Here is a 27,615-nt window from a genome sequence, read left to right as displayed (position 1 = left end):
AGTCACAAGAAGGAGAAGATGGCTCCCATGATGTGGGAGGGAGAGACTAAGTCAAATAGGCCCGAGGGCCCACCCACACCCACCCACACCCACCCACGACCTGGACAGACTGCAGTGGTCCATGCTCTGCCACCCAAGGGGTAAAGCTCAAACGCCTCTGTCCGGCATCCTGAGATCCAACTCCCAAGCAGCTTTCTGGTGCTCCCTTCCTCTGTTCTGCAGGTGGGCTGCACGGAGCCTACACCAATATTCAACTTAGCCTCAGCATTCAGGAAAGTCTGCTTTTCAGCTCCACCTTCTGCCTTGGGAAGGCTCGAGAGCTGACTGGCCACTTGTTGGCAGGAGACTAGGGTCTGGAGGCAGGAAACCTAAGGCCGATTCACGCTGACTTCCTAGAACCAAATCGAAAAAAAACCCGAACTTTCCATACCTAAGTAACAAAAGGACCAGAGGCGACTCCCTTTGAAAACCACCCACCCGTTTCTGCTGGAAAATTGAAAGTAGCTCTGACTGGTTGCAGAAAGCAAAGATATTTGCATAGGAGTGTAACTCTGTAATTTCACTTTAGTCTCTGATGAGTTGCTTTCCGCAACCAATCAGATTGATTTCGGGCCACTACTTTATTTGCATCGGGTGAACACCATGTGGCCAATGGGAAACCTCTAGGATGTATTTGGACCCCAGAAGATTCTGCAGCTGGGCTCTTGAGCCCCTATGATTGGGCCACTCCCATCCTGCAGAGCGTACTTTCATTTTCAGTAAATCTCTGCTTTTGTTGCTTCATTCTTTCCTTGCTTTGTTTGCATGTTTTGTCCAACTCTGTTCAAAATGCCAAGAACCTGGACAACCTCCACTGGTAACAGCTTCTCTGCCTCGAAGTCCATCAGGGAGCAAGTGGCCACATAAATGATCATGATATGGAGCCTGCATGTCATCTGGAGTTACTCCAGCCAGGCAGGCCTTCCGATTCAGTGGTAAGGCTGCATATTCACTTTTAATTATAGTCGAGCATGAGAGATGTAACGAGGAGTGAGAAAATATTATGTGCTTTAGGGTTTGAAGTTATATCAGTCCATTGCGGTATAAATGCACTATTATTATTGCTGGAGCAAAATGCGCCAATAATTAGTGATGATTGTGAAAGGTATTTATTTTATGTACCAAAACAGTTATTAAAGAGCTTCTTAACAGATAAATAGGGAAATAGATTGATGGTTAAGACAATGTGTTAACTAGATAACTTTAAGAAGAACAATAGCACCTCTAGTCCCAGCTACTCAGGAGACTGAGGTGGGAGGTTTGCTTGAGCCCAGGAAGTCAAGGCTGCAGTGAGCCAAGATTGTGCCACTGCACTCCAACCTGGATGACAGAGCAAGACCGCTGTCTCACGGAAAAAAAAAAAAAAAAAAAGAACAATGTATCACCTCTGATGCAACACAGTATAAAGATTTAAATGAGACTGTTAAGTACGATGATAGACATTAGACTTTCTGATATCTAATCCTTATAAAAATTATTTGGTGTACTTACATTTGTAATATTAAGCTAAATAAACTTTAGGATGGCTATTTAATTCTTTTTTTATATATACTTTAAGTTCTAGGGTACATGTGCACAATGTGCAGGTTTGTTACATATGTATACATGTGCCACGTTGGTGTGCTACACCCATTAACTCATCATTTACATTAGGTATATCTCCTAATGCTATCCCTCCCTCCCCGCCCCACGATAGGACCTAGTGTGTGATGATCCCCTTCCTGAGTCCAAGTGATCTCATTGTTCAATTCCCACCTATGAGTGAGAACATGCGGTATTTGGTTTTCTGTTCTTGTGATAGTTTGCTGAGAATGATAGTTTCCAGCTGCATCCATGTCCCTACAAAGGACACGAACTCATCCTTTTTTATGGCTGCATAGTATTCCATGGTGGATATGTGCCACATTTTCTTAATCCAGTCTGTCACTGATGGACATTTGGGTTGATTCCAAATCTTTGCTATTGTGAATAGTGCCGCAATAAACATACGTGTGCATGGTCTTTACAGCAGTGTGACTTATAATCCTTTGGGTATATCCCGAGTAATGGGATGGCTGGGTCAAATGGTATTTCTAGTTCTAGATCCTTGAAGAATCGCCACACTGTTTTCCACAATGGTTGAACTAGTTTACAGTCCCACCAACAGTGTAGAAGTGTTCCTATTTCTCCACATCCTCTCCAGCAGCTGTTGTTTCCTGATTTTTTTAATGATTGCCATTCTAACTGATGTGAGATGGTATCTCATTGTGGTTTTGATTTGCATTTCTCTGATGGCGAGTGATGACGAGCATTTTTTCATGTGTCTTTTGGCTGTATGAATGTCTTCTTTTGAGAAATGTCTGTTCATATCCTTTGCCCACTTTTTGATGGGGTTGTTTTTTTCTTGTAAATTTGATTGTGTTCTTTGTAGGTTCTAGATATTAGCCCTTTGTCAGATGAGTAGATTGCAAAAATTTTCTCCCATTCTGTAGGTTGCCTGTTCACTCTGATGGTAGTTTCTTTTGCTGTGCAGAAGCTCTTTAGTTTAATTAGATCCCATTTGTCAATTTTGGCTTTTGTTGTCATTGTTTTTGGTGTTTTAGACATGAAGTCCTTGCTCATGCCTATGTCCTGAATGGTATTACCTAGGTTTTCTTCTAGGGATTTTATGGTTTTAGGTCTAACATTTAAGTCTCTAATCCATCTTGAATTAATTTTCAGTGTAAGGAGTAAGGAAAGGATCCAGTTTCAGCTTTCTACTTATGGCTAGCCAATTTTCCCAGCACCATTTATTAAATAGGGAATCCTTTCCCCATTTCTTGTTTCTCTCAGGTTTGTCAAAGATCAGATGGCTGTAGATGTGTGGTGTTATTTCTGAGGACTCTGTTCTGTTCCATTGGTCTATATCTCTGTTTTGGTATCAGTACCATGCTGTTTTGGTTACTGTAGCCTTGTAGTATAGTTTGAAGTCAGGTAGCGTGATGCCTCCAGCTTTGTTCTTTTTGGCTTAGGATTGCCTTGGCAATGTGGGCTCTTTTTTGGTTCCATATGAACTTTAAAGCAGTTTTTCCAATTCTGTGAAGAAAGTCATTGGTAGCTTAATGGGGATGGCATTGAATCTATAAATGACCTTGGGCAGTATGGCCATTTTCACAATATTGATTCTTCCTATCCATGAGCATGGAATGTTCTTCCATTTGTTTATGTCCTCTTTTATTTCACTGAGCAGTGGTTTGTAGTTCTCCTTGAAGAGGTCCTTTACATCCCTTGTAAGTTGGATTCCTAGGTATTTTATTCTCTTTGAAGCTATTGAGAATGGGAGTTCATTCATGATTTGGCTCTCTGTTTGTCTGTTACTGGTGTATAAGAATGCTTGTGATTTTTGCACATTAATTTTGTATCCTGAGACATTGCTGAAGTTGCTTATCAGCTTAAGGAGATTTTGGGCTGAGACAATGGGGTTTTCTAAATATACAATCATGTCATCTGCAAACAGGGACAATTTGACTTCTTCTTTTCCTAACTGAATACCCTTTCTTTCTCTTGCCTGATTGCCCTGGCCAGAATTTCCAACACTATGTTGAATAGGAGTGGTGAGAGAAGGCATCCCCGTCTTGTGCCAGTTTTCAAAGGGAATGCTTCCCTTTTTTGCCCATTCAGTATGATATTGGCTGTGGGTTTGTCATAAATGGCTCTTAGTATTTTGAGATACCTTCCATCAATACCGAATTTATTGAGAGTTTTTAGCATGAAGGGCTGTTGAATTTTGTCAAAGGTCTTTTCTGCATCTATTGAGATAATCATGTGGTTTTTGTCTTTGGTTCTGTTTATATGCTGGATTACGTTTATTGATTTGCGTATGTTGAACCAGCCTTGAATCCCAGGGTTGAAGCCCACTTGATCATGGTGGATAAGCTTTTTGATGTGTTGCTGGATTCAGTTTGCCAGTATTTTATTGAGGATTTTTGCATCGATGTTCATCAGGGATATTGGTCTAAGAATCTCTTTGTTTGTTGTATCTCTGTCAGACTTTGGTATCAGGATGACGTTGACCTCATAAAATGAGTTAGGGAGGATTCCCTCTTTTTCTATTGACTGGAATAGTTTCAGAAGGAATGGTACCAACTCCTCCTTGTACCTCTGGTAGAATTCAGCTGTGAATCCGTCTGGTCCTGGACTTTTTTTGTTGGTAGGCTATTAATTATTGCCTCAATTTCAGAGCCTGCTATTGGTCTATTCAGGGATTCAGCTTCTTCCTGGTTTAGACTTGGGAGAGTGTAAGTGTCCAGGAAATTATCCATTTCTTCTAGGTTTTCTAGTTTATTTGCGTAGAGGTGTTTATAGTATTCTCTGATGGTAGTTTGTGTTTCTGTGGGGTCGGTGGTGATATCCCCTTTATCATTTTTTATTGTGTCTATTTGATTCTTCTCTCTTTTCTTCTTTATTAGTCTTGCTAGCAATCTATCAATTTTGTTGATCTTTTCAAAAACCAGCTCCTGGATTCATTGATTTTTTGGAGGATTTTTTGTGTCTCTATCTCCTTCAGTTCTGCTCTGATCTTAGTTATTTCTTGCCTTCTGCTAGCTTTTGAATGTGTTTGCTCTTGCTTCTCCAGTTCTTTTAATTGTGATGTTAGGGTGTCAATTTTAGATCTTTCCTGCTTTCTCTTGTGGGCATTTAGTGCTATAAATTTCCCTCTAAACACTGCTTTAAATGTGCCCCAGAGATTCTGGTATGTTGTATCTTTGTTCTCATTGGTTTCAAAGAACATCTTTATTTCTGCCTTCATTTTGTTATGTACCCAGTAGTCATTCAGAAGCAGGTTGTTCAGTTTCCATGTAGTTGAGTGGTTTTGATTGAGTTTCTTAGTCCTGAGTTCTAGTTTGATTGCACTGTGGTCTGAGAGACAGTTTGTTATAATTTCTGTTCTTTTACATTCGCTGAGGAGTGCTTTACTTCCAACTATGTGGTCAATTTTGGAATAAGTGTGATGTGGTGCTGAGAAGAATGTATATTCTGTTGATTTAGGGTGGAGAGTTCTGTAGATGTCTATTAGGTCCGCTTGGTGCAGAGTTGAGTTCAATTCCTGGATATCCTTGTTAACTTTCTGTCTCATTGATCTGTCTAATGTTGACAGTGGGGTGTTAAAGTCTCCCGTTATTATTGTATGGGAGTCTAAGTCTCTTTGTAAGTCTCTAAGGACTTGCTTTATGAATCTGGGTGCTCCTGTATTGGGTGCGTGTATATTTAGAATAGTTAGCTCTTCCTGATGAATTGATCCCTTTACCATTATGTAATGGCCTTCTTTGTCTCTTTTGATCTTTGATGATTTAAGGTCTGCTTTATCAGAGACTAGGATTGCAACCCCTGCTTTTTTTTGTTTTCCATTTGCTTTGTAGATCTTCTCCATCCCTTTATTTTGAGCCTATGTGTGTCTCTGCATGTGAGATGGGTCTCCTGAATACAGCAAACTGATGGGTCTTGACTGTATCCAATTTGCCAGTCTGTGTCTTTTAATTGGACCATTTAGTCCATTTACATTTAAGGTTAATATTGTTATGTGTGAACTTGATCCTGTCATTATGATATTAGCTGGTTATTTTTGCTCGCTAGTTGATACAGTTTCTTCCTAGCATCGATGGACTTTACCTTTTGACATGTTTTTGCAATGGCTGGTACCTGTTTTTCCTTTCCATGTTTAGTACTTCCTTCAGGATCCCTTGTAGGACAGGCCTGGTGGTGACAAAATCTCTAAGCATTTGCTTGTCTGTAAAGGATTTTATTTCTCCTTCACTTATGAAACTTAGTTTGGCTGGATATGAAATTCTGGGTTGAAAATTCTTTTCTTTAAGAATGTTGAATATTGGCCCCCACTCTCTTCTGGCTTGGAGAGTTTCTGAAGAGAGATCTGCTGTTAGTCTGATGGGCTTCCCTTTGTGTGTAACCCGACCTTTCTGTCTGGCTGCCCTTAACATTTTTTCCTTCATTTCAACTTTGGTGAATCTGACAATTATGTGTCTTGGAGTTGCTCTTCTCGAGGAGTATCTTTGTGGCGTTCTCTGTATTTCCTGAATTTGAATGTTGGCCTGCCTTACTAGGTTGGGGAAGTTCTCCTGGATGATATCCTGCAGAGTGTTTTCCAACTTGGTTCCATTTTCCCCGTCACTTTCAGGCACACCAATCAGACGTAGATTTGGTCTTTTCACATAATCCCATATTTCTTGGAGGCTTTGTTCATTTCTTTTTACTCTTTTTTCTCTACACTTCTCTTCTCGCTTCATTTCATTCATTTGATCTTCAATCGCTGATACTCTTTCTTCCAGTTGATCGAGTCGGTTACTGAAGCTTGTGCGTTTGTCATGTAGTTCTCGTGTTATGGTTTTCATCCCTATCAGTTCTTTTAAGGATCTTCCCTGCATTGGTTATTCTAGTTGTCCATTCATCCATTCTTTTTTCAAGGTTTTTAGTTTCTTTGCACTGGTTACGCAGTTCCTCCTTTAGCTCTGAGACGTTTGATTGACTGAAGCTTCTTCTCCTAACTCATCAAAGTCATTCTCCATCCAGCTTTGTTCCATTGCTGGCGATGAGCTGCATTCCTTTGGAGGGGGTGATACGCTCTGATTTTTTGAATTTTCAGCTTTTCTGCACTGCTTTTTCCCCATCTTTGTGGTTTTATCTGCCTTTGGTCTTTGATGATGGTGACATACTGATGGGGTTTTTGTATGCATGTCCTTTCTGTTTGTTAATTTTCCTTCTAACAGTCAGGACCCTCAGCTGTAGGTCTGTTGGAGTTTGCTTGAGGTCCACTCCAGACCCCGTTTGCCTGGGTATCAGCAGCGGAGGCTGCAGAAGATAGAATATTGCTGAACAGTGAATGTTGCTGTCTGATTCTTCATCTGGAAGCTTCATCTCAGGGGTGTACCCCACCATGTGAGGTGTGAGGTGTTGGTCTGCACCTAGTGGGGAATGTCTCCCAGTTAGGCTACTCAGGGGTCAGGGACCAACTTGAGCAGGCAATCTGTCCGTTCTCAGATCTCATCCTCCATGCTGGGAGATCCACTGCTCTCTTTAAAGCTGTCAGACTGGGGCATTTACCTCTGCCAAGGTTTCTGCTGCTTTTTGTTTAGCTATGCCCTGTCCCCAGAGAAGGAGTCTACAGAGGCAGGCCAGCCTCCTTGAGCTGTGGTGGGCTCCATCCAATTCCAGCTTCCCACAGCTTTGTTTACCTACTTAAGCCTCAGCAATGGTGGGCACCCCTCCACCAGCCTTGCTGCCACCTTGCAGTTAGATCTCAGACTGCTGTGCTAGCAATGAGGGAGGCTCCACAGGTGTGGGACCCTCTGAGCCAGGTAGTGGGATATAATCTCCTGGTGTGCCATTTGCTAAGACCCTTAGTAAAGCGCAGTATTAGGGTGGGAGCTACCTGATTTTCCAGGTGTTGTGTGTCTCAATTTCCTTTGGCTAAGAAAAGGAATTCCCTTCCCCCTTGCGCATCCCAGGTGAGGCGATGCCTCGCCCTGCTTCAACTCTCACTGGTCGGGCTGCACCCGCGGACCAGCGCCAACTGTCCAACACGCCCCAGTGAGAAGAACCCGGTACCTCAGTTGAAAATGCAGAAATCACCCATCTTCTGTGTCACTCACGCTGGGAGCTGGAGGCTGGAGCTGTTCCTATTCGGCCATCTTGGACATACCCCGGCTCTTTAATTCTTAGTTACACAATTCAGTTATACATTTGGACCATAAGTCATTCCAGTAAGAGTCCAGTTTGGGAATTCTTTTGTCGTCATTGTTGTTGCTGTTATTGTTGTTGTTTGAGACGGGGTCTTGCTCTGTCACCCAGGCTGCAGTGCAATGGCGTGATCATGGCTCACTGCAGCTTTAACTTCCTGGGCTCAAGTGATCCTCCTGTCTCAGCTTCCTGAGTAGCTGGGACTACAGGTGCACACCACCACGCCTGGCTAATTTTAAAATGTTTTGTAGAGATGAAATCTCACTATGTTGCCCAGGCTGGTCTTGAACTCCTGGGCTCAAGCAGTCTTCCCATCTCAGCCTCCCAAAATGTTGGGATTACAGGCATGAGCCACCATGCCCAGTCTGGGAATTCTTTATATCTCAAAATTGTACAAGGAAGAAAAGTTTCAAAATCATTACAAAAAAAAAGATTATATCTGATAAGGAATTAATATCCAGAACATATAGAGAACTCCTAAAACTCAAAAACAACGGCAAAAACAAGTAACACAATACAAAAATGAACAAACGACTTGAATAGATATGTCTCTAGAGAAGAATGACTGGCCAGGCATGGTGGCTCATGCCTGTAATCCTAGCACTTTGAGAGGCCAAGGTGGGAGGATCACTTGCAGCCAGGAGTTCAAGACCAGCCTGAACAACATGGTGAAACCCCATCTCTATAAACAATTTTAAAATTTTAAAAATTCACCTGGTGTGGTGGCACATGCCTATACTTCCAGCTACTCAGGAGACTAGGCAGGAGGATCACTTGAGGCCAAGATTTTGAGGCTGCAGTGAGCTATGATGGCGCCATGCACTTCAGCACATCACTAATCATTAGAGAAATTCAGATCAAAACCACAGTGAGATGCCACTTCATATCCACTAGAATGGCTACTATAAGAAAGAAAGAGAGAATGTTGGAGAATTGGAATCTTTGTACTGATAGGAATGTAAAGTGGTACAGCCACTATTGGAAACAGAGTGGCATTTTCTCAAAAAATTCTAAATAGAGGCTGGGAGCAGTGGCTCACACCTGTAATCCCAGCACTTTGGGAGGCCGAGGCAGGTAGATCAAGAAGTCAGGAGTTTGAGACCAGTCTGGCCAAGATGGTGAAATGCTGTCTCTACTAAAAATACAAAAATTAGCCAGGCACAATGGCAGGAGCCTGTAACCCCAGCTACTCGGGAGGCTGAGGCAGGAGAATCTCTTGAACCTGCGAGGTGGAGGTTGCAGTGAACCGAGATTCCACCACTGCACTCCAGCCTGGGCAACACAATGAGACTCCATCTCAAAAATACTAATAATAAATAAATAAATAAAGAATTACCATATGATCCAGGAATTCCACTTCTGGGTATACACCCAAAAGAACTGAAAGCAAAGTCACACACAGCTATCTGTACACCCATGTTCATAGCAGCATTATTCACAATAGCCAAAAGGTAGGGGCAGCCCAACTGCTGCTTCCACCAATGGATGAATGGATAACACAGTGTGTTTATCCATTGATAAACTACTGATATGGTTTGGATCTGTGTCCCCACTCAAATCTCCTGTCCAGTTATAATCCCCAGTGTTAAAGGCAGGACATGGTGGGAGGTGATTGGATCATGAAGTCAGAGTTCTCATAAATGGTTTAGCACCATCCCTCCTTGGTACTGTGTAGTGAGTGAATTCTCACAAGATCTGGTTGTTTAAAAAGTATGCAGCACCTCCCCCCTCTCTCTCTTGCTCCTACTCTGGCCACGTGATAAGTGCTGGCTTCTGCTTCATCTTCTGCCATGATTGTAAGTTTCCTGAGACCTCCCCGGAAGCCGAGCAGAAGGCCAGCATCATGTTTCCTGTGCAGCCTATGGAATCGTGAGCCAATGAAACCTCTTTTCTTTATAAATTACCCAGTCTCAGTTATTTCTTTTTTTATTCTTTTTTCCTTTTTTTGAGACAGGGTCTTGCTCTGTTGTCCAGGCTACAGAACAGTGGCATGACAGCTCACTGCAGCTTCAACCTCTCAGGCTCAAGCAATCCACCCACCTCAGCCACCTGAGTAGCTGGTACTACAGGTATGGGCCACTATGCCCAGCTAATTTTTGTATTTTTTGTAGGGATGAGGTTTCACCATGGTGCCCAGGCTGGCCTTGAGCTTCTGGACTTAAGTGATCCTCTCACCTTGGCCTCCCAAAGTGCTGGAATTAAGGGCGTGCACCATCGTGACCAGCCCAGTATCAGGTATTTCTTTATAGCAATGCAAGAACAGACTAATACAGACACAATGGAGTATTACTCAACATTACAAAGGAAGGAGATTCTGACCCATGCTCTTATATGGATGAAACTTGAAGACATTATACTAAGTGAAATAAACTAATCACAAAAAGAAAAATAGTGTATGATTCCACTTAAAGAGGTACCTAGGGTAGTCAAATGCATAGACATAGAAATTAGAATTGTGGTTGGTTGCCAGGAGCTGGGGAAAGGGGAGGATGGGGAGTTGGTGGTGGTTGTACCAGGTGAACGTACTTAATTCCACTCAACTCAACACTTAACATGGTTAAAATGGTAAATTTTAGGTTACGCCTATTTTACCACAATTTTAAAAAATCATTTAAAATCCATGATAAATAGAGTGACCGTACAATTTATTGTCTAAACTGGGACACTTTGGGCAATGAAAATGGGTGCTTTTAATAACTATACTTGGATCCTAGGGGTTAAAGAGACTGCCCTAGGTAGCCTGGGGATTCCCCAAAATAGCCACTTCTCCACTTACCTCAGTTGAAAGTGTCTTCTTAGCCTGGCAAATATTCAGTTCGGTAACTATGGAAGAAATGTCATCATGAACAGTGCCAAGATATAATTATTCCAGTTCTGGAATGTCAAACTTTAACATTTTGGCCACAAAATTTTCTTGTAATCACAGTGTCACAATAATTTTGAGATAAAGTGGGTGTATCCAGAAGTCCATTCTATGTTGGCACACTTGGCATTGCTCAATGCTTGTGCAGGGGTGGTACACTTACCTCCCAGCCTCCATCCTCCCTTTCCCTCCCACTGTCCTCTTCCACGCATCCTTTCAGGTAGGTCTTACACAAATGGCCCCTCCTCTGTCCTGTCTTTCCTGATCCACCTTGTGGCATTTCTCCACTTCCAAAACTCTCTGGTGCTTTTACTTGGCGTGAGGATGACATGAGATAAGACCTGGATTAATTGGTTAATGTTAATAACATCTGCTTGGCTGTCAATCCTGAAAAATACCGTAATTAAGATCATCAACCAGCCGTAGGGAAACCACCTTGGACCTCCCCGTGTAAACTACTTTGAGTAGTGTCTTGGGTTTTTCAAGAGTTTGTCAGGCACTTGAGGCTGAGGCCTGGAGAAAGAATATTATTTGATTCTTAGCCATGGTGGGAACCAACATTTATCTAAGTGTTTTTCATAGACAGGAAGTGGTAATTCTCACCCTCCCTGATCTGGGCTCTGACTCACTGGGGTGCCCCAACCTCTGGGCGTGGGCTCACAAGTGGTAGCCAGCTGACCTGAGCAACACAGTAAGATGCGTGCCTGAAAAATTCCTCTGGTGGGGCTGGTCATGAAAAGTGCTGTTCTCCTCATTCATGTGGTTTTGTCAGGATGCCTGCATTCTGCAGCCCTGGGCCAGTTATTTTGAGCACAGAAATCACTTTAACAGAGCCCTAAAGGTCACTGGTCCCAAGGATTATTTTGCCCCCTCACCACAGTTAATGTCACCTACCCCACCTCTGTTTTACTGTGTTCCCATAACACATTTTGAGTGTGGCTATGTGATGTAAAAAGCTGTTTTTATGCAAATGTTCAGGGTAACATCATGCATAGTGTCTTAGTTCATTTTCTGCTGCTATACCAAAGTACCACAGACTGGGTAATTTACAAAGCACAGAAGTTTATTTGGCTCATGGTTCTGGAGCTGGGAAGTCCAAGAGCGTGGTGCAGGCATCTAGCGAGGGCCATCCCATGGCAGAAGGCATCACATCGTGAGACAGAACACATGCAAGAGAAAGATAAGAGAGGCAGAATTCCCTGATATTATATCTAAGTCACTCCTGTGATAGCTAATCCGGTCCCCCAATAATGGCCTGAATCCACTCATGAGAGCTGTGTTTCCATGACCTGATCACCGTTTAAAGATGCCACTTCTCAACATTGTTGCGTTGGCTATTAAGTTTCCAACACATGAACTTTGGGAACACATTCAAATCACAGCACTTAGAATATAACAGGATTCCCCTCCTACAGCCATGAATCCCTTGGGTCACCAAGTTAATGTAACAATAACAAAGTCTAATGTTATTTACAAGAAATTGGAAGCTTTAAGTAGCCTCATGAAGCCAAAGGGCAACATTAGAGCATATCCTTTGACACCTTAAGCTTGTGTCAAAAAGGGTATTAACAGTTGACCACTTCACATCCACAACGATGACTATAATTTTTTAAATGGAAAATAACCATTGGCAAGGACATGGAAAAACTGGAATCCTCCTACTTTGCTTGTGAAAATGTAAAATGGTGCAGCTGATGTGGAAAACAGTCTGTTGGTTCATCAAAAATGTAAACATGGGGCCAGGCACAGAGGCTCACACCTGTAATCCCAGCACTTTGGGAGGCCAAGGCGCGCAGATCATGAGGTCAGGAGTTCGAGACCAGCCGGGCCAACATGGTGAAACCCCGTCTCTACTAAAAATACAAAAATTAGCCAGGCGTAGTGGCGCATGCCTGTAGTCCCAGCTACTCGGGAGACTGAGGCAGAAGAATCGCTTGAACCTGGGAGGCAGAGGTTGTAGTAAGCCGAGATCATGCCACTGCACTCCTAGCCTGGGCAACAGAGTGAGACTTCATCTAAAAAAAAAAAAAAAAATTTAAACATGGAGTTACCATATGACCCAGAAGTCCCATTTCTAGTATGTACCCAGAAGAATAGAAACACAGGTTAAAACAGTGACCAAAATGTAAAAGCAGCCCCGCTGTCCATAAGCTGTAAACAGATAAACTGGACTGTACTACATTCATAAAATGGAATATTTCATCATAAAAAGGTGGCAGTACCAACACATGCTGCAGCTTGGATGAACCTAAGTGAAAAAAGCCAGACGCAAAAGGACACATATTGTACGATTCCATATATGTGAAATATTCAGGATAGGCAAATCCATTCGAGACAGAAAGCAGATTGGTGATTGCCAGGACCTGGGGGAAGGGGAAATGGGGCATGGCTCTTTAATGGGTATGAGGTTTCCTTTGGGGGTGATAAAAACGTTATGGTTGAATGAGACAGTGAATGTACTAAAGCCACTGACTGTACACTTCAAAATGGTTAAAGTGGGTCGGGCGCGGTGGCTCACACCTGAAATCCCAGCACTCTGGGAGGCCGAGGCAGGCAGATCATCTGAGGTCAGGAGTTCAAGACCGGCCCGGCCAAAATGGCAAAACCCCGCCTCTGCTAAAAATACAAAAATTAGCTGGGCGTGGTGATGCATGCCTGTAATCCAAGCAACTCAGGAGGTTGAGGCAGGAGAATTGCTTGAACTCGGAAGGCCAAGGTTACAGTGAGCCGAGATTGAGCCACTGCACTCCAGCCTGACAGAGCAAGACTCCGTCTCAAAAACAAAAAAAAAGAAAAAAACATGGTTAAAGTGGCAAATTTTATGCTATATAAATTGTGCCTTAATTTTTTTTAAGTATACACTTTGAGTGAGGCAAGTGTTTGACAAAGAAACCACTTCTTTCCTGGCAACATTTCATTATCCTCCAGTGTTAAAGGCCCTCCCCACAAACCTATCTCTCAAGCCACCCACGTACCAAGAGACACAAGAACACTAGAGGTCAGACAGGAGGGGACAGCCTGCATTGTCTCCTTCACCCTCATTTGGACCTTTGACCTATTGCCTTCTCACACTCTCAGAATCCAAAGGTCATGCCAGTTCAAAAGGACCCGGTATCATGGAGACTGGGGCTCAGAAACTAATACCCCCAAATATGGCTCTGTGACATGCTGAACTGAAGAAGAAGCCACAAGATTTCTCCCCCAACCCCCGCCTCTGTCTCAGTCTGTCTCTCGCAAGGCACCGAGTGAGGTTGTTCTCACTTATCTGCCTAAAGCCCAAACCCACCAAAGAAGAAAACAATTACTCCTGGTCCCTTCCTAAATTTTCATGAACTGAACTCATATCCAGGAAGAAAGCCTGACATCTGTCAACACAGCTAGGCAGACTTTTGTCACAAACCATTGTATATTCTGCAGGCACAGTAGACTTTGTCCCAGGCCACTGTATGTTCTTCAAGCCCATTTATTTCCCTAAAAATCACGTACACTAAAATCATCCACACTTCTCCATCTCCCATTCTCCTAAGAAGAAGGTTATATAAGCATATGTACCCCGCTGGGTTACTGAGTAATCACTCTCCTACAATTCCCCATGCTTGACACGTTAAAATAAATTCATAGCCTTTTATCTAATTAATCTGCCTTTTGTGAGTTGGTTTTTGTGTAAACTTTCTGAGAACAAAGGGGAAGTTTTCGTGGGTATTGCATGGTCTTCTGAAATAACTAGCATTAATACAGATTAGACAAAAAACAACTCTGAACATGTTCCATGTGACAGCAGAATGTCCCGAAATGGGAAGGAATGAATGTGAGCACGAGAGATCTGTGTGAACAGATAATGAGGTTTGGGGTAAGATGCAAAGGAGGATATATATTATACTGTCCTTCATATGGAAAGAAGAGAAAATGAGTATGCGTATGTGTTATTTTTTGTGAAAAGAAATACAGTGTTAAACAGACACTAGAGGAAGGCATTAACCATGGAGGTGGGAAGGAATGGGGTAGAAGGGATAGGAATGGCAGTGAGGCTTCTCTTGTATATCTTATATCATTGTAACTTTTTATTTTTTTGTTTTTTTCGGAGACAGGGTCTCACCCTCTCACCCAGGTTGGAGTGCAGTTGCTCACTGCAGCCTCAACCTCCTTGGCTCAAGCAATTCTCCTGCTTCAGCCTCCCACTGTACCCAGCTATTTATTTATTTATTTATTTATTTATTTATTTATTTATTTTTGTAGCGATGAGGTCTCCCTATGTTGCCCAGGCTGGTCTCAAACTCTTGGGCTCAAGCAATGCTCCTACCTCAGCCTCCCAAAGTGCTGGGATTACAGGTGTGAGGCACTATTCTCAACCCATTTTTACTTTTTAACTATATAAATGTTTTATGTATTTAAAAAATAAAAGTAAATGTTAACAAGATGGGATAAAGAAAACCCTACAATAGAATGCAAAAGAAGCAAATCAAACTGATAACGCCTCAAACTGATACCACAACCACACAGGGCAAGCACTCTGATTGCAGAGAAGGATCTGTTCTAAGAACAGAAGAGCTACAGAAAATCTTCTATTTAGTAGGTTTACTGTTAGTAGTAATATTGGGCCTTGTAATTCTGAAACTCTTTTATGCACGTATAGTGGAAAGCAAATAAGCAAATATATATTTACTGAAGGGGAAAAAAGATACTAGTAATAAGTAAAGAAGTGAAAGAAAAACTCTGTAATGTTAAATTTGAGTTGGAAATATCAGTTTGAACTTGTAATTTTTTAAAAAATGAATTTTCTAATCCTTTCCACTGAATGACAGCCCAGTAGCAATGAGCACATATATCACCAGGTTCTTTCTTTCTGTATACCATTCACCACTAAAGGCACCAGGGCTCGTTAGAGAAGTGGTTGATTCTAAGCTGGGGGTGAAAATGCACAATGTGAGCATGGAATCTCTTGTCACACCAGAAAGCAAAACAGTTTGGGAAGATAAATGTGATTATGTCAAAAGGATTCAGGAGCTGACCTGAGGGCTCCCACTGCTCAAATGTGGGATGATTTGAACATCAAAATGAATAGCTGTAGTTTCAATTATAGCATTTTTAAAACTCCAGGAACCCACAGTGATTAGTGTTTTTAATATAGTGGGATTTGAAAATTCTTACAGAAAAAAAGACCAGCTAGTAAATGTAGCAGGAATAAAAGAATGAAAAACTACCATGTTGCAATTCCCAATGTAAAGCTTCCTTCGGGTAAGCATCACCAAGGGTTGCCAAAACTATTTGGTGACTTGGATATTCAGTTAATCCTGTGACCATGTGAGGATTCTACAGATTACTTACAAAAGGGGAAACAGAGTGAGGATTAGTGATCAAACTCAGCATCACCAAGAGTGACTGACATTATGTACTCCAGATATGATACCTGACATTATTTACTCCAGATGTGATACTGACACTATACATTCCAGATGTGATACTGACATTATTTACTCCAGATGTGATACTGACATTATTTACTCCCGATGTGATATTGACACTATACATTCCAGATGTGATACTGACATTATTTACTCCAGATGTGATACTGACACTATACATTCCAGATGTGATACTGACATTATTTACTCCCAATGTGATACTGACACTATACATTCCAGATGTGATACTGACATTATTTACTCCAGATGTGATATTGACATTATTTACTCCCGATGTGATATTGACACTATACATTCCAGATGTGATACTGACATTATTTACTCCAGATGTGATACTGACACTATACATTCCAGATGTGATACTGACATTATTTACTCCCGAAGTGATACTATGTACTCCAGATGTAATACTGACATTATTTACTCCAGATGTGATACTGACATTATTTACTCCAGATGTGATACTGACACTATACATTCCAGATGTGATACTGACATTATTTACTCCAGATGTGATACTGACACTATACATTCCAGATGTGATACTGACATTATTTACTCCAGATGTGATACTGACACTATACATTCCAGATGTGATACTGACAGTATACATTCCAGAGGTGATACTGACATTATTTACTCCCAATGTGATACTGACACTATGTACTCCAGATGAGATACCAACATTATTTACACCAGGTGTGATACTGACATTATTTACTCCAGGTGTGATACTGACATTATTTACTCCCAATGTGATACTGACACTATACATTCCAGATGTGATACTGACATTATTTACTCCAGGTGTGATACTGACATTATTTACTCCAGACATGATAGCTGACATTATTTACTTCAGATGTGATACCTGACAGGGAAGTCTAAAGTGGCATCTATGCAGTACAGAACTCTGGCCAAAAATATTCAACCTGCATCTAATCTTGTGTAAGCAACCAGATTAACCCACATATGGGACACTGTACAAGACAACTGGCTTGGACTCTTTATCAAAAGCTAATTTCACATAAACAAAGAACAATAACAACAATAAGAAGGCGAAAGACTGTTTTATTTTATCTATTTATATATTTTTTGAGACAGAGTCTTGCTCTGTCGCCCAGGCTGGAGTGCTGTGGTGCAATCTCAGCTCACTGCAAACTCCGCCTCCTGGGTTCACGCCATTCTCCTGCCTCAGTCTCCCCAGTAGCTGGGACTACAGGCGCCCACCACCACGCCCAGCTAATTTTTGTATTTTTAGTAGAGATGGGGTTTCACCGTGTTAGCCAGGATGGTTTCCATCTCCTGAACTTGTGATCTGCCCGCCTTGGCCTCCCAAAGTGCTGGGATTACAGGCGTGAGTCACCGCTCCCGGCCGAAAGATTGTTTTAGATGAAAAGAGACTGAAGAGACATAACAACCAAATATCATACATGATCTTGATTGGATCCTGGATAGGAAAAAAAAATCCAGTGCTAAAAGCTCTTCCGGGGACAATTGTAGAAATTTGAATACAGATAGTACCCTGGGTGCTATTATGGTTGTGATCATGGTATTGTGGTTTTGTGGGAGAATATCCTTATTAGGAGATGCTGCGATATCTAGAAGTGAAGTGTCAAGATGTCAGCAACTTGCTTTCAAATTGCTCAGCAAAATAAAAGTATGTGGAAATATACACACAGAGAGAGAGACGAAGAGAGACAAAGCAATTGCAGCAAAATGTTAACAGTTGGAGAATCCAGGGAAAGTTGTGTCAGGGGGAGGGGAGGGAATTGCAGGGTGGATAGAGAAGGCTAGGATAGAGCTAGCTGCCAGACCCAAAGCATCTGCCACCCACACAGGGAGTGTAAAATGGCCCTCTAAATTACAATAGACTCATCTTCCTTTTGAAATCTTCCTAGGCCAGGAGCAGAGGCTCATGTCTGCAATCCCAGCTACTCAGGAGGCTGAGGCATGAGAATTACTTGAACCTGGGAGGTGGAGGTTGCAGCGAGCCTTGATCGTGCCACTGCACTCCAGCTGGGGTGACAGAGCAAGACTCTGTCTCAAAAAAAAAAAGAAAACCAGAAATCTTCCTAAAAGGGAGAGAAAGCTACACTACACTTTCCTTGAACCTCCAAGCCCCCACTGCTTGTAGACACTCTGAACCCAGTACCCATTGCAAAATAATGAATGGGAAACACACCTGGTAAACACTGCCCAGGTAGAGAGGAAGAGCCTCCCAATGCCCCCAGCGCTGGGTAGGAATCACCAAACCCTACCCCCCAGTTACCAGGCCTGTGAAGCCTCTGGCTTGTCCCAGCTTTGCACTCTTATGGGAGGGGTGGGGAGAGCCCACCTACCATGCCCGTGCGTCTCCTGTCTTACCATCTAGGGCATTCTTATGTGAACCCCAGGCACTGCTGGGGAAGGCTTTATTCCTTTTCAACACCATCCTCACTCAAAACTGCATTCCTTCTTTCATTTGCTTATTTATTCAATTATTTGGCAAGTATTTCTTGAATACCAGTGATGCCAAATGCCTGTTTTAGGCACCAGGGACACAACAAGGAATAAGCAGCCATGGTACCTGTCTTCTGTGGAGCTCACAGGCAAACTGCAACTGTGACAAGTACCACAAAGGGGAGGAACAAGGTACCCATCAGAGTTGGTGACATTTGTGTGACAAGGAGGAAATACAATCGACAGGCTTTGTGGACAGGCTGGGTTTGGGGGATAATGGGGAGTGTCAACTGGATAGACAGTGGTGGTCTTCACCAGGACATCCTGGAAGAGGCCTGCAGTGGAGAAGGAGGTGACTCACACCCATGCAGGCCACAGGAGCACAGGTCAGGCACGAAAAGGAGAGGCCTGGGATGTGATGTGGGTGGGTGGATTGTCTGTGGATTGGTGGTTAAGGAAGTTACGTGTAGCAGGGGCCTGTTTTACTCCTCCACCAGAAACTTCTGCCACTTCCGGGAAGACCACACAAAAAGTCTTCAGTTTCGTACAGTTTCCTTTGATTTTGCTCATCTTTGTGCTCAGGAGAAGATCTGGGCCGCATCCTATCCTCCAGGTGACAAGGCTCATCTGGCCTGCTAGCCAGGAGGGTGCCTTTCCTTTGCCTCCCAAAGCAAACTGGTGGGGGTGGGGGAGGGAACAGCTTGGCAACACAGTTGCACATGCACACACACACGCACTCATATGCCTGATCTTTTTCTTTTAGGATTTGCTACCCTAGAGGTGTCTGATTAGCTTTGTAAAGGTTAGGAATCATTTTATTTTGCCCAAATTTAGTCAAGGGAAAGCCCAGTGCAACTGGCCCTCAGTTACCCCCAGTTCCACATCCAAGAGTTCAATCAACCATGGATCAAAAATATTTGAAAAAAGAAAAGCAATTTAAAAATAACAACAGGCCAGACACACTGGCTCACACCTGTCATCCCAGCACTGTGGTGGGAGGATCACTTGAGGCCAGGAGTTTGAGACCAGCCTGGACAACACATAATGAGATCACAGCTCTACAAAAATAAAAAACAACAACAACAACAACAAAAATTAGCTAGGTGTGGTGGCACAAACCTGTAGTCCCAGTTACTCGGGAGGATGAGGTGGCAGGATAGCTTGAGCCCATGAGCTTGAGGCTGCAGTGAGCCATAATCATGCCACTGCACTCCAGCATGGGCAACAGACTGAGACCTCATCTCTAAATTTTTTTTAAATAATAGCAACAATAGGCCAGGCATGGTGGCTCATGTCTGTAATCCCAGCACTTTGGGAGGCTGAGATGAGAGGATCATGAGGTCAAGATATCGAGACCATCCTGTCCAACATGGTGAAACCCCATCTCTACTAAAAATACAAAAATTAGCTGGGTGTGGTGGCGCACACCTGTAGTCCCAGCTACTTGGGAGGCTGAGGAAGGAGAATTGCTTGAACCTGGGAGACAGAGGGTGCAGTGAGCAAAAATCACAACACTGCACTCCAGCCTGGCAACAGAGCAAGACTCTCAAAATAACAATAATAATAAATAACACAAATTTTAAAACTAATACAGTACAATAACTATTTACACTGCACTTACATTGCATTAGGTATTACAAATAATCTAGAGATGATTTAAAGTATACAGGAGAATGTGCATAGGTTATTTACAAATACTATGCCATTTTATATCAGAGACTTGGGCATCCTTGAATTTTGGTACCTCCAGGAGTCCTGGAACCAATCCCTTTAGGACACTGAGGAACAGCTATATTTGCCCCGGAAAATGGAACCCTTCCCCCAATTCCCATCCCCCACAGTCTCCTAAAAACAAGACATTTTTGGTACAAGTATATTTTATGTGGAACGTATCAACAGGATGGAGTCCCACTCGCAGATGGACACAGGGCAAAACGGAGCACAACAGGGCACGTGTGGAAGAAGTGTCCCGGGGGTGAAACCCTCGGGAATTAGAAATGGGATTGGGCTGTGTATTTGTTCCTGGCGGCTCCTGCAGCAGATGACCTCAAAGCAGAAACTTACTCTCTCACAGCTCTAATGGGCCAGGGGTCCAAGATCAAGGTGTCAGCAGGGCCACACTCCCTCTGGAGGTTCTAAGAAGAGCCTGTTCCTGCCTCTTCCAGGCCATCCTGGCTTATGGCTGCAACTCGCAAGTCGCTGCCTCTGCCTTCATGTGGCCTTCTCCTCTTCCATCTCTGGGTTTCTCCTCTGCACATCTCATATAAGGACATTCATCCTGGGATTTACAACCCATCCCAGATAATGATCCCAAGATAATGATCCCAGGAATCATTTCATCTCAAGATCTTTAACTTGAGCCAGCCACAGTGGCTCACGCCTGTAATCTCAGCATTTCGAGAGGCCGAGGCAGGTGGATAACTTGAACCCAGGAGTTCAAGACCAGCGTGGGCAACTTAGGGAGACCTCGTCTCTACAAAAAATACACACAAAAAATTAACCAAGAGTGGTGGTGTGCAACCCTAGTCCCAGCTATTCGGGAGGCTGAGGCCAGAGGATCGCTTGAGCCTGGGAGGTTGAGGCTGCAGTGAGCCGTTATCATGCCACTGCCTTCCAGCCTGGATGACACAGTGAGACCCTATCTCTCTCTCTCTCTCTCTCACACACACACACAATCCTTAAGACCAGCCTGGGCAACCTAGGGAGCTCCACACTCAACAGGTACTCATTCAGTGTTGTAAATTACATTTGCAAAGACCCTTTTCCCAAATAAGGTCACTTACATTTGCAAAGACCTTTTTTCCAAATAAGGTCACACTTCTTGGTCCCAGGAATTATAATGTGGATGTATCTTTTGCGGGGGGGGCTACCATTCAACACACTACAGTATGAGACTTTCACAGACCATGGGGACAGGAGGCAGAGGTTAAGCTTGGTTTCTTTCTGACTTGGCAATGGCGCCCTGTGGTGAGGGCCACTCATACTGGAACTGTACTGAGAAACCCATCCCTCCCTCCGGCTCTCACTGCTGAAGAAAAGATGCATTCTGGGAAATGCTAGTGGGCCCCAACCCCTTCCTAGCCACGCAAGCGACCCCCTCTTCAGGGCCTATTTCCAAGGCCCCTGCTTTGAGGCCCATGCCAGTCATCTCAGACCCCAGCTGCCTCACTCTCCATTGGGTCCTATGTCCTTGGGCCTTGATTTCACTTGTTCAAACCCCTCATAAGTGTTTGCTGGCTGTCCATTGTACTTTGGACCCCAGGCTTATGAGAAAACTCATTTGGCAATTAATCCTGCACTCACCTTGGACCAGTTCTGCAAAGTCCCAGATTCTTGTGGGAAGAGTGGGCGTTTCAAAAGCATAGAGAAGCTAACAAGCCTCTCGTCAAAATCACCCTCAAAGACCACCTATAAATCACCAGAAGCCAGGACTTTGAAGCTCAAAAGCAAAAATCCACTTGTTACCTAGCCTTGCAGGGAGGGGATTCCTGGCCCTAGGGCAGGTCTACTTTGGAGATGAAGGGAGGGAGGGAGGAAGGGATATGTACTTGTCAAAGAGATTTCAATCTTTTCTTCCTTCACCTCTGGATTTTATAGGCAGCTTTTCTAAGCACCAGGCTTATGTGTGGCAATCTACTATATGTTATTCTCTTGGATGAGCTGCCCTGAGAACAAGGCTCCTGAGGGCAGAAAGAAACTCCACTATCTCCCCATGAGTGGGTCACAGGGTAGCCTGTGCAAGGCTGGGCAGGGCAGGTGCTGGATAAAGTCACTGGGGGAGAGGGGAGGAAGGAGGCAAAAGGTCCACACCTGTGGGTCGCATGACTCAGGCGACCCCTTAAGGGACTGCTCTCACCAAGAGGAATACTGGGGCGAGCTTTCCCACCTTGCCACCCAGATCCATTGTCCCCTCTGAGTCACACGTCTGTCCAAAGCCATGACAGGGACAAAGGCCCACACTGGGTTCCAGGGCTGAGTCCTGGGCCCGGCGCGTGACGCAGCTCCACGCCCAGCTGGTGCTCATTCGATGCTGAATGCCTCAGAGAATCTTCAGGCCTGCCATTCTCAGCCAGGGGTCTGAGAGTCCCCGTATGAGTCAGGTTTCCCCAGAGAAACAGAACCAATGGGATGTGGACAGGGAGAGAGAGGGAGAGAGAGAGGTTGATTTTAAGGAACCGGCTCACTGATTGTGGAGACCAGCAAGCCCACATCTGCAGGGTAGGCCCGGGGTCTGAGGATCCAGGAAGAGCGGATGCTGCAGTTCCAGTCCCAAAGCCATCTGCTGACAAATCCCCCTTCTCAGGAATGTGTTTCTCTTCCAAGGTGGGGAAGAGGTGGGAGGTGAAAGGTGAGGGTCAATCTTGGTCTTCAGGTCTTCAGCAGAGGGAGCAGGACCCGCCTGCCTGGGGAGGGAATCTGCTTGACTCAGCACTCATCCACTGATTCAGATGTTACTCTTCTCAAAAAATACTTTCCCAGGGCTGGACGCGGTGGCTCACGCCTGTAATCCCAGCACTTTGGGAGGTCAAGGCAGGTGGATCACGAGATCAGGAGATGGAGACCATCCTGGCTAACATGGTGAAATCCTGTCTCTACTAAAAATACAAAAAATTAGCTGGGTGTGGCGGCATGCGCCTATAGTCCCAGCTGCTGGGGAGGCTGAGGCAGGAGAATGGCAAGAACCCGGGAGGCGGAGCTTGCAGTGAGTCGAGATCGTGCCACTGCACTCCAGCTTGGGCGACAGAACGAGATTCCATCTCAAAAAAAAAAAAAAAAAAATACTTTCCCAGAAACATCTAGAATAATGGCTGATCAAATATCTGGGTACCATGGTCCAGCCAAATTAATGCATAAAATTATCCTCCCACTTCCCCACCCCTGGCCCCTTCAAGGCCCTCCAGGATTCTCTGAGGAGTCTGGTTCTCCATCTCCTCCTCTTTGCCCTCCTGCTTCCAAGCTCTGAGACCCTGAGGCTCTTCCCTGCCCTGTTCTACCCAAAGGGGCCTCAGGGGCTTGAATTCCTCCTTCTTGGACTTTTTCTCTTTCCAGTCAGTGGATCCCATCACTTTGAGGGCTCCTGGAATGACGTTTTCCCCAAGAAGCCTCTCCTGTATAAAATTGGGGGTTGTTGGCTGTGCCCAGAGGATGGGGGTGGCTTCCCTGCCCTCTCCACCCCCCACACCCCTGCCCCCTTCCGCCTGCATCACTGCCGGGCTGGACCGGGGATGGGGGTGGGAGGAATATAAGCCCTGGATTGGGAGCCCTTATCTTGCTTTAATTTCCTCTAGAGTTCAGCACTATGTGAGGTTATAGTTGTGGCCGACCTTGTTTATTCTTTCTCTCCTACCGGAATATACGCTCCAGGGGGCAGGGACTTCATCCCCAGAGCCTACCAGGACCTGCATACGGAGGCACTCGAGGTGTTTGTTGATTGAATATTCCCTGAACACCTCTGTTGTGCAACACACACTGTGCCAGGGCGTGGACGAAAGCTCAGCTGCCCAGGTCATTGACTATTTCTGAGCATTTCCACTCTCACGTTGCGCACCCCTCATTTCTCTCTTCCTAGAGGCGAGCCCCTCCCTACCTGAGCGCAGGAATCATCTTCCTTCCTCTCTCCTGGAGTCTGCCCTGACTTGGTGTCCCAAGACACGGACTGGGTTCTCTCTGAGCCCTGGAGGAATGTGAACTGAGCCGATGAGGAGATGCCTCCTGTCTACTTGGAGGAAAGGGACAGGACACACAGAGGCGCAGGGGGCTGAACCCTGGGTTCCAGCCCCACGGACTCATCCGGAGTCACGTGGTTCCGGGACTTTGCAGAGGAAAGGGGCGCAGGATGTGCTTTGGGGATAGAATTCCACCTTTGCACCCGGCTCACCACCTGTCCTGTCGCCCGGAGATTCCCTGAGGCCACCTGGATCGGAGAGGAGATGCTGTTGATCATTTCCTGTCCCCTGAGGCTGTGATCCCGGGTGGACCGGACCTGTGGCCCGGCAGCGCCCCCTGGTGGCCAGCGACGCTCAGGCAGCGCCGGGAATCGCCGCCCAGGCCAAGGACCAGAACCAGGAGCAGGAGCAGGTGCAGGACCAGGGCCAGGGCCAGGGCGGGAGGGAGATTTATCCCAGTGTACACCTCTAACTTATCCCTCCTACACAAGGCAGGACTCTGGCTTCATTCCCTTTTCTGTGTATTTCAAAAGTAATGTACATTGAGCATAAAATTACATGTAAACAAAAAGACGCCCCCAATCAAAGCTGTGATGCTGTGTCCTGGCAGGACCAGCCAGGGCTGGGTCTCAATCCCAGACCTACCATCTACCAGATAACTGAATCTGAACAAGTCGCTTAACTCTCTGAGCCACAGTTTCTGCATCTGCAGTCTGGGAATGGTGTGCTCTCCATTGCTGGGTTGTGTAAAGATGACCTATGTACCCAGCACATAGGAGAGCTCTGACTGATGGGGACAATTCTTATTAGACACAAAGGAGAATGTGTTAAATGCCCTTCAGTTTCTGCCCAGGTGTTCCCAGGGGGTGAGAGATGTTCCCAAAGATACAACTGCCTGCCTGATCGCCCAAGCAGAGACTTTCTGGCAGCCAGAGTTGGTCACAGGGCTAATTCTGGTCCATGGAATGTGACTGGAAATGATGTGTACAACTTCCGAGTCACGCCCTGCAAAGGAGGTTGTCTCCCCCTCCCTTCTGCTTTTCCATCCTCCTGCTGGCTGGGAAGTGGAAGATCGTGGATCAGCTGCCCTGGAGAAAGAAAAGGAAGCCACATGTTGAGGATGGCAGAGTCTCCCTGACACCCCAGAACCACCGACATCTGAAGAAATAAATATTCCTAAGCCAACGTATCTCTGGATCTCTTTGTTACATCAACTTAGATATAATCATGGCATTTCAAGTGTACACCCAGGAGTCTTGGTATTCATTCTGAACACCAGCTGACAGAGCTTCTGCCTTTAGTGCCACTTGTTACCTTTAGTGTCTTCCCCCACCCCACCCCACCATACACAAAAAAGCCCCTACAAGGGCTGGACCCACAGAACCCTAGGGATGGCTTAACTCCAGCCTGATCGTCCTCTCCCTGAGGTCGCACTGAGGCTGGTAGCCCCACCACCTGGATCATCCCTTCCCTGATGTCCCACTGAGACTTGTCACCCCACCACCTCTCCCTGCTCCTCTCCCCGTTCTGTGGCTTCAGTGTGCCAGGGGCTGATTAAGGGTAGTCCAATGTGTCAGACAGTTAGTACAAGGGTTCTTCAGTGACTGAACAACTGCAGGTTGAACTGACAGTGAACAAGACGCACACTGGGGCTCCTTTTCCCCAGTCAGGAGGGACAGAGTAGCTCAACTCTGTGTTTTGGGAGTCTGGAACCTCTATTCCTTCCTGGTACTCCCCAGTTTAGGACATTTTGATAAAAGCTGGTTTACAGAAAGCAAAGAGCAAGCCCCGGTCCCAGGTAGGGCCTCCCACCTCCCCTAGTGTCAGGCCTCTGAGCCCAAGCTAAGTCATCATATCCCCTGTGACCTGCACGTGTACATCCAGATGCCCCAAAGTAACTGAAGAATCACAAAAGAAGTGAACATGGCCTGTTCCTGACTTAACTGATGACATTACCTTGTGAAATTCCCTTTCCTGGCTCATCCTGGCTCAAAAGCTCACCCACTGAGCACCTTGTGACCCCCACCCCTGCCAGCCAGACAACAACCCCCTTTGACTGTAATTTTCCACTACCTACCCAAATCTTATAAAACTGCCCCACCCCTATCTCCCTTGGCTGACTCTCCTTTCGGACTCAGCCCACCTGCACCCAGGTGATTAAAAAGCGTTATTGCTCACACAAAGCCTGTTTGGTGGTCTCTTCACATGGACGCGAGTGAAACCTAGTAATCTCAATCTTGAGACTCCCACACTAGGGTATACCTGTGGAAAGGCCAATTCCTGTATAGTGAAGTCGGCAGGTCTGATTTATCTTGAATGAAAGTCTAGTATCCATCTTTTTCTTTCTTTTTTTTTTTTTTAGACCAAGTCTGCCACAGCAGGCTGGAGTGGCAGATAGCTGTAGTCCCAGTTACTTGGGAGGCTGAGGCAGGAGGATCACTTGAACCTGGGAGGTGGAGCTCACAGTGCGCCAAGATCGTGCCACTGCACTCCAACAGATTTGTTTAGTTTTGTTTTGTTTTCGAGACAGAGTCTCACTCTGTCACCCAGGCTGTAGTGCAGTGGCTGTGATCTTGGCTCACTGCAACCTCTGTCTCCCCAGTTCAAGCGATTCTCCTGCCTCCTCCTCCGGAATAGCTAGGACTACAGGCGCACCACCATGCCCGAGTAATTTTTGTATTTTTAGTAGAGACGGGGGTCTCACTATGTGCTTAGACGCGTCTTGAACTGGCCTCAAGCAATCCTCCCACCTCCGCCTTCCGAAGTGCTGGACTTATAGGCGTGAGCCACCGCGCCCGAGGATCCTGGAGTTTTTTGCGGGATTCTAGCTCAGAGTTTTCTGTTTGACACCCTGCTTTTCAGTTTTTAATGTTTATATTTTAAAAAATAATTTAGCATAACTTGGTAAAGCTCATTTTAAGAAAAAATAACAAAAGGGAACAACTTTCCCCACGGTTGGGTTTCCAGTCTGTGACCCTGTGACCTGGGTCCCTCTGTGCTGCCTCCTCATGCCTCTCTGCTCACCCCATGTGCTGGGCAGCAAAGGAGTTCTCTGCTTTTTGTCTTGTTTTCCTGAGGACCTTTCCTGGCGTTTTGACAGGCCGCTGGGACCCACAGAAGCCTGGAACTAAGGGGACCCAAAATCATCTCCTGCAACAGCACCCGTTTCTATTGTAATAGCGCAAGACTCCGGCGCCCAAATCACCCAGAGAGCCGACTGGACGAGCCGGGGCCCAGCCACCCAGGCCGCCACTCTTCTTCGCTGATTCTCAAGAGTTGCAGGTGCAATGAGATCTCTGGTCCACTGCTTTTTAAATGCCCGGATGCATAAAAATTCGCCTTACTTAGAGCCTTAGGGACGAAGATTTATCCATGGTATAAAAGGATGCACCTTTTGAAACCACAGAAGTAGAAAATGGAGAAACTGAACACAGCCAGCGTTATACCAGCGTCCAACAGCAACTTCCTATAT

The 27,615-nt window shown here is 45.1% G+C and overlaps 1 protein-coding gene across 4 annotated transcripts in view; it reads left to right on the top strand.

Moving 5' to 3' along the window:
- The first annotated feature begins 659 nt into the window (after positions 1–659).
- The window catches only part of SPATA3 (spermatogenesis associated 3), a 46,917-nt gene continuing 19,961 nt past the window's right edge, over positions 660–27,615 (top strand). Inside the window, exons 1-3 of one of the 4 annotated variants that reach the window (XR_004053240.1) lie at positions 660–974; positions 9,861–9,984; positions 24,047–26,056. The gene's annotated coding sequence lies outside the window, so the exon portion shown is untranslated. Of the gene's footprint in view, positions 975–9,860; positions 9,985–24,046; positions 26,057–27,615 lie in introns of those variants that run through there. The other 3 variants (XR_004053239.1, XR_004053238.1, XR_004053241.1) reach the window with 3 other exon arrangements.

Source organism: Rhinopithecus roxellana, chromosome 14, assembly GCF_007565055.1.
Source record: "Rhinopithecus roxellana isolate Shanxi Qingling chromosome 14, ASM756505v1, whole genome shotgun sequence".
NCBI classification, from domain to species: domain Eukaryota; kingdom Metazoa; phylum Chordata; class Mammalia; order Primates; family Cercopithecidae; genus Rhinopithecus; species Rhinopithecus roxellana.
This window is presented reverse-complemented; position numbering and strand designations above follow the sequence as displayed.